The sequence below is a fragment of the Myotis lucifugus genome, unplaced genomic scaffold (assembly GCF_000147115.1).
Source record: "Myotis lucifugus unplaced genomic scaffold, Myoluc2.0 scaffold_104, whole genome shotgun sequence".
Taxonomy (NCBI): Eukaryota; Metazoa; Chordata; class Mammalia; order Chiroptera; family Vespertilionidae; genus Myotis; species Myotis lucifugus.
In genome coordinates, this window is record NW_005871152.1 from 2543441 (window position 1) to 2550531 (window position 7091).

General features: G+C 47.3%; 1 protein-coding gene across 1 annotated transcript in view; it reads left to right on the forward strand.

Moving 5' to 3' along the window:
• Nucleotides 1-6881: 6881 nt before the first annotated feature.
• Nucleotides 6882-7091, forward strand: part of LOC106697816 (centrosomal protein of 295 kDa-like) — a gene marked incomplete at its 3' end in the record, with an annotated part of 7302 nt that continues 7092 nt past the window's right edge. Inside the window, exon 1 of the mRNA XM_014459185.2 lies at nucleotides 6882-7002. The remainder of the gene's footprint in view (nucleotides 7003-7091) is intronic.

Consider the following 7091-nt stretch of genomic DNA (forward strand, 5'->3'; position numbering starts at 1 on the left):
TGTAAATATCTGATATGCAGGATGGTCTTAGGTGACCCCTGTGAAAGGGTCGTTCGACCGTCAAAGGGGTCGAGACCCACAGGTTGAGAACCGCTGCTCTAAGGAATCATCCTTCTGAACACATATAAGCAAGCAGCAGGCAGCGTGCTAGGAAGATTAAAGCAACCCTGGGAGTTACACAACATTGGCCCCACACTAGTAAGATGCAAGGAATCTCACACACTTTGCACATCTCTGATTCGACGCTGTGAAGCACTGAGTTGTGAGTGTGTAAACCAGTGATGGCGAACCTTTCGAGCTCGGCGTGTCAGCATTTTGAAAAACCCTAACTTAACTCTGGTGCCGTGTCACATATAGAAATTTTTTGATATTTGCAACCATAGTAAAACAAAGGCTTATATTTTTTATATTTATTTTATATATTTAAATGCCACTTAACAAAGAAAAATCAACTAAAAAAATGAGTTCGCGTGTCATAGGTTCGCCATCACTGGTATAAACAGTCATTTTCGTGTAGGTCACTGTCCTTGCACTAGCTACAAGAGGAAGTGTTATGTGTTTAATTGGGCCCCCCAAGAATTCATGTTTTGAATACCATAGACTAGGTGGCTTATAAACAACAGAATTTACTTCTCACAGTTCTGGAGGCTGGGAAATCCAAGATCAAGACATCAGCAGATGCGGTGTCTGGTGAGCATCCACTTTCTGGGTCACAAATGACTGTCCTGTTGTGTTGTGTCCTCACCTGGTAAAAGGGACAAGGACACGCTGGGGCCTCCTTTATAAGAATACGAATTCCACCCCAGGGGCTACCCTCATGATCTAATCATCTCCCAACAGCCCCACCTCCAAACACCATCACATTGGGGGTGGGTATGAATGGGGGGACATAAACAATCCATCAATAGAACTACCTTCCTGTAATTGTCTGCTTGGTCATCTGGCCACAGATGGGGAAGTGATCTTCTTTCCTACTAACCATGAGCATCTCGAGAGAGAAGGCTCTGTGTCTTACATAACTTTATTCTCATTGTCTAGGAAAGAGCCTGGTAATAGTGGGTGTTCATTAAGTGCTGAATTTATGACCTAAAGGGAGAACAATGACCTCACTAAATAATAAACAGTTAGCCTGGGTGACACGGACTCTAGGTGTCACATTTCATGAGTAGAGGAAGACTTCATGGAGGAGATAGGACATGAACTAGAACTGAGAGGCATGAAGGGTATGAAGAGCACATGCCACAACAGGGCCAGGTGTGACAGCAGCCGGGAGCACTTACATAACACTGTGTGCCAGGCACTGTCCTAAGGACTTTAAACCAGTAACTCACTTAATCCTCATCACAGTCCTGTAAGCAAGTACCACTATCATCCAGTCCCCAGGCAGTCTGGCCTAGGGTCTGCTCTCTCCTCACCATGCTGAGGCATGACACCAGCTCAGGCACTCAGACACGGGAATGGTCACCGCTTGGGGTGGCTCGGCTGAAGAGCAGCGAAAGGGGTGTCCTAAGACAAGGTTGGCTGGATAAGAGCACCATAATAATAATAATGTTTGCATAGTATTTGGTGGTTTGCAAAGTGCTTTCAGATGCATCATTTTGTTTTGACTCTCACAGTCCTGTGAATTTGGCATGGTGGGTATTATTACTCCTGTTTTACAAATAAAGAAATGGCCGAAACTGGTTTGGCTCAGTGGATAGAGCGTCGGCCTGCGGACTGAAGGGTCCCAGGTTCGATTCTGGTCAGGGGCATGTACCTGGGTTGCAGGCACATCCCCAGTGGGAGATGTGCAGGAGGCAGCTGATCGATGTTTCTCTCCCATCGATGTTTCTAACTATCTATCTCTCTCCCTTCCTCTCTGTAAAAAATCAATAAAATATATTTTTTAAAAAAAAGAAATGAAGGCTCAAAGCTATTAGCAATCAACTCAAACCCTGAGCTCTGTTCTTTCTAATGACATAGTCTAGAGGATTTGGAAAGCTATTAAGAGACATTTGGAGTTGATGCATTATGTAAAAGAGAATCCCTGTAGGTTTAAGCAGGGCAGGAATGCTTACAGAGGAATGCTTGGCTGAAAGATTTGTCCCATGTCACCACTTTCTGGAATGCGGAGGGGGAAAACAAGCCCAAACATACAGACACTGAAGCAAGCATAAATTTATACTGTCAGCTGTGCTTGGCAGCATCCCAGAAGAGCAGAATTCCCTTCAATATGCCTGTTTAACCAATCTACAATCATCTAAGTAAATATTTTACACCACCAATACACAATAATACCCGGTGCATTACATTAACAAGACATTGCTCCCTTTGAAATTGCTAGAATATCTTAGATCCCCACCTGTCTTCTTCCCGGTGCCAAAGATTTATTACTGGAATCCCTTCTTTCTGGAAAACATAAAGTGCTCACCATATGTGCTGGATCTCTGGCACAGCAGAACCATCAATTGTCTCCTTGGTAGTCACTGTCCCCTTCCTTCTGCTAATCCTAGCCTTCAGTTTAACAGTTATGTGGGGCCCCCACTTTAGGCCCAAACAGGGCGTGGTTGGGTACACAGGTATGTAAGGAATGAACAGGCTGTTGCACTTACCATTTGGTCTTTTAAGAGCCGTTCACATGCCTGCATTGCCTTTTTGAGGTCAGGATCATGTCTATCATGTGCACTGCTGTCTCCTCAATATCTGGTTAATCACTGTATTCTCAACCAAAGTACTGGCACTTAGTAAATGCTCAATGAATATTCAATGAATGAACACAATGCAGCCAAAATGCTTATAAATGGGTAAGTACCATCTTGTTAAGATGCCCAGTACATAGATACATCCCAGGTTTGGGGGTGAGAGCTCCCATATTTCTGTAGTGAAATATGATACATCATAAAGACAGCACCAATTCATTGTATTATTACTCTTCTAGACACTCTCCATTGGGGGTGAGGGGGGATGAAAAGAACAGTGGGTTCTCTGTTCTGTGCTAATGCTTCGTGTACATTATAGATATTACAACCCCATTTTATAGGTGAGGAAATTGAGTGACTGGTTTTCTAAATTAAGTGGCAGAGCTAGGACAAGAACTCCAAATCCAGAATACTCTTTCTACCACACCTCATACCTGCACCACAAGTGGCCAAGGTCTTCATTTGTAAAAGGAACCACTATCCTCATTTTAATGGTGGCATGGTCTGTCTCTGTTCCTTGTTCATGTGCTTCCCCTTTTCTATTCTGTTACCCTGTCCCAAGTTTATCTCACATGGGACTTTGTGCAGAGCACAGCTTCTTCTCCAACTTTAATGTGAGTACGGACTGCCTGCAGATCTCGTTCAAATGCAGACTCTGGTTCAGCAGCTCTGGGTGGGGCCAGAAAGTCTGCATTTCTAACCAGCTCCCAGGTGCTGAGGATGCTCTGGTCCTCACCCACACTTTGGTAGATCAGTGTTGTGCTCACAGGTAAATGGAAATAATTTTGGATGATGAGAACTCTGACCCCATCGTACGGATTCATGGTATATAAGAGCTGGATCAGCTAAAGCAGGTTAAATGGCAGAAACAAAGAAACTGCAGTGCAGAAGTTACCTGCCCAGAGTCTGTACTGGTGGCCAAACTGTAGTACGGTCTTTTATAGTTAACTAGAGGCCCTGCTGCCTCAAGGCCCCGCCCCCCCGCCTACACCTGCCTTGGCCTGGCGCTGCCTGCATCCACCACCACACACCCCCAGTTCCCTGGAGCCTCCCAATCGATCGCCCGCAGAGGGTGGCCTGGGCCTCCTCTTTGGGAGGATCACAGAGCCCCCCGCCAATTGATCGCCCTGCTGGCCAGTGGTCTGGGCCTTCCTCTGTGGGGTGATCGTGGGGCTATGGCAGGCCCCCTGACCAATCGCATGGCACCCGCCTTGGCTGGCCTGGTGCCAGTGCGTGTCATAGCATGGTCATCTGGAAAGTCGTCCGACGGCTGTTTTGCTGTTCAGTCGATTTGCATATTACTCTTTTATTATTATAGATTATATGCTTCTATGTAGGATATTTACAGCTTTTTCTGTTTGGTCTTTACAACTGCTCTATTAGATAGGATGGGTATTCAAATTCCTGGCACATAGAATGCTCAATACATTTGGGGTATTTTTATCCCTGCTTTATAGAGACTGAGCCTCAGAGAGATTAACTGTTGATCAAGCAGATGTTCAAATCCACATCTTCTGACTACAGCTGCAACTCTTCCCCACCCCACCCAATCCTCCCCAACTGCTACACACTCTTCTGGGTGGTAAATAATTTCCTTTTTCTCCCTTTTTCATTTAGGCATCCTGTCTTTTTACGTATGTAACTCACAGTCACTCATTATGAGGCCCCGCACTCCCCCACCACACACACTTTAATGTCAGTCTCTCCTATTCAATATGGATAAAGATGAAAGGAAACTCAGAACAGTGAAACTGTTAGCATCACAGAAACATCTTAAAGGGCTCCAATCCTAACTGGCTTCAGTTGCACTCTGAGATGAGGCAGCATTACATGGTGACCAGTCACACTAAAGCCATTACTTCCTAGGGGCAACTCTTCCTCTTAATCACTATTTATTAACATTCATTCCTAGTGTGATAACAACATTAGAAGCTTAACATCCATACTTCTCCCTAGGCCAAAAGGACCTAATTAAAAATTAAACTCAAAACACCATTAAACACAATGAAAAGTTGTTGGGGTTTTTTGCCTCCTGTAGTCTAAAATGAATGTATTAAAATAAAAGTGAAAAAAGATAACATTTAGTGCACACTTTGTGCCAGGTATTGCCTTAAGAGCTCTAAACCTCACAATAACCTTTTGAGTGCTATTACTACATCCCCTTTAAAGATGGGAAAAATGACTTCTGGGGAGGTTCAGGGACTAGTTCAAGGTCACAGACTTGCTAAGCCAGAAATCTAAATCCAGGCAGTTGGTCTCTAAGTCCAACATCTTAACTTTTATTCTACAGTATTTCCCAAGATGCCCAGATGCTGTTTGCGAGAATTTAAATATAAATCTACAGCCTCTTTTAATTTGGGGGGGAAAAGAGTGAAACTCCCATTCAAAGCAGCTTAAGTAAAAGGGAGTGATGTAATGGCTCTTATCGGTGACTTACAGAATGGGCTGACATCAGGGACAGCTGGACCCAGGGACTTGAACACCTGTCAGGATTCTCTGTGTGTATTCCTTGCTGAATGTCAGGCTCTTTCTCCCAGACCAGTTTATGGGAGCCCACATGGTGGGGTCATTTGGGGAAGCTCCAGTTTCCTCTCCTAACATGAGTCCAAACAGGAAAATATCTGTCCCTCATGGCTCAGGTAAGAAAAACTCACATGGAAGGCTCTGATTGACCCATTTTAGATTATGTACCCATCCCCGGGTCATCCCAATAGCAAGGGAGATAGGGAACTACGATTTGCCCGGTCTGAGTTACATGCCTTCCCCTGTGGTCTGGAGGGCTGGGTCTGTCCCAGAAGAGGGCAGAAAGGTGCCAGACAGAAAAAATACAATAGTTGTTAAACTACCTCTTTAGAGTTTACAAAATGCTCCTATATGATTTGTGCACCTTGAGTCTCACAACGACCCTATGAAGGTAGCAGGGTAAGTATTACTAAGAAAACGTGGGCTACCATTGCACTCCTGTTTACCGCACATCACTGGATGCTCCACGGGCATGTGAAGTTCAAGGTGTCCAGAGCTGAGCTCCTCACCTTGTCACTTCACGGACTCCCATTTGATTTCGTCCTTGGTTGGTGGCACCAGCATCAACATTGCTCCCCAAGCTAAGTAGCCTGTGAGGTTCACTTCGCTCTCCCTTTTCCCTCCACCTCACGTGCAAGTTTGTTAGTACTGCTAATGTTGCCTCCTAAGTATTTCTGCAATGTATTCCTTTGTCTCAGTATCCCATACACACCACAAAATGAAAACATGGAGAGCTTACCTCCTCCCTCACAACCGCTCTGCTTCCCATGTTGCAGTTAGGATGTTCTCCCCATCCACTCAGTTGTCAAATATGGAATTGGGTGTCAAGGTTGACTTCTCCTTCGCCTTTGACTTCCATGCTTATGCGACTACCAGTTCCTAATGTTTGGCATCCTATTTGTCTCTGAAACCTACCCGCCTCTCTCCATTCACAGTGAGTGCCATCAGCTCTCACTCCCTGCAGCAGCATCCTCGCTGGTGCCCCCACCCCCACCCCCCTGCAATCTTCACTCCCTCTGACCCCTTCCACAGGAGGAAGCCAGAACGGATCACGCCAGCCACTTCCCTCTCCCCACTCCCCACTTTCTAATCCTTTGTTTCCTCGTATGCATGGTTAACCAGACCACAAAATCTAGTGTGAGGGCCATAATTCATACACCCGGTCTCCCTTCCATGTAGCACACTGCACTTGGCACAATAAATGCGACACTGCGCTCCTCCCCTTTCTGATTATAGCTTGTTTGCAGCAGATACATCCCTGACATGTTCTAGGTGTGTCGGACCTGGGGAGGCACAGAGTCTCCGGATACGGTTTCCTGGAGTACGAGCTGGAGGCCCTTAAAGGAAGCATCAGACTAGCGTCCTCGTCCCAAACCACGAAAGGATGCAAATCCCAAGGCATCTTCAGGCCCGACCGCCGCCCTCGCGGCTCTGGACAAACATCTTCCCCACTCGGGACCTCTGTCTCCTAACGTGTGAAAAGTGCATGTTGAGCGAGAGAAAGTGAAACTTCAGTGAGAAACCAGACAGATCCACTTGGGGGCCGGCGCGTCCCCGTGCGAGTGCGAGTGCGCATGCGCGTGCGCGGCCGTCCCGGCGGCCCCCGGGGGAGGCGGGAGCAGGCGGGTTCCCGCGGTTCGGCCCCGCCATTGGCGGGCGGTTTGAATGACGGAAATGACGGCGTCTCGGCGATGGTCGTCCCGCAGGCGCACGAACGGCTGTTGGGAAGCTGAGCGGCGGCGGCCGCCGGGGCCTTCCCTGGCGGAGCTGCGCCTCCTGGCTCCCGGCCCCCGGCTCCCAGGTGAGTGACGGCCGCACCGCCTCCCCGCGACCCGGGCGTGCATAGTACGCCCGGAAGCCTGGGAGCTGGGGGTGCGCCGGGAGGGGACG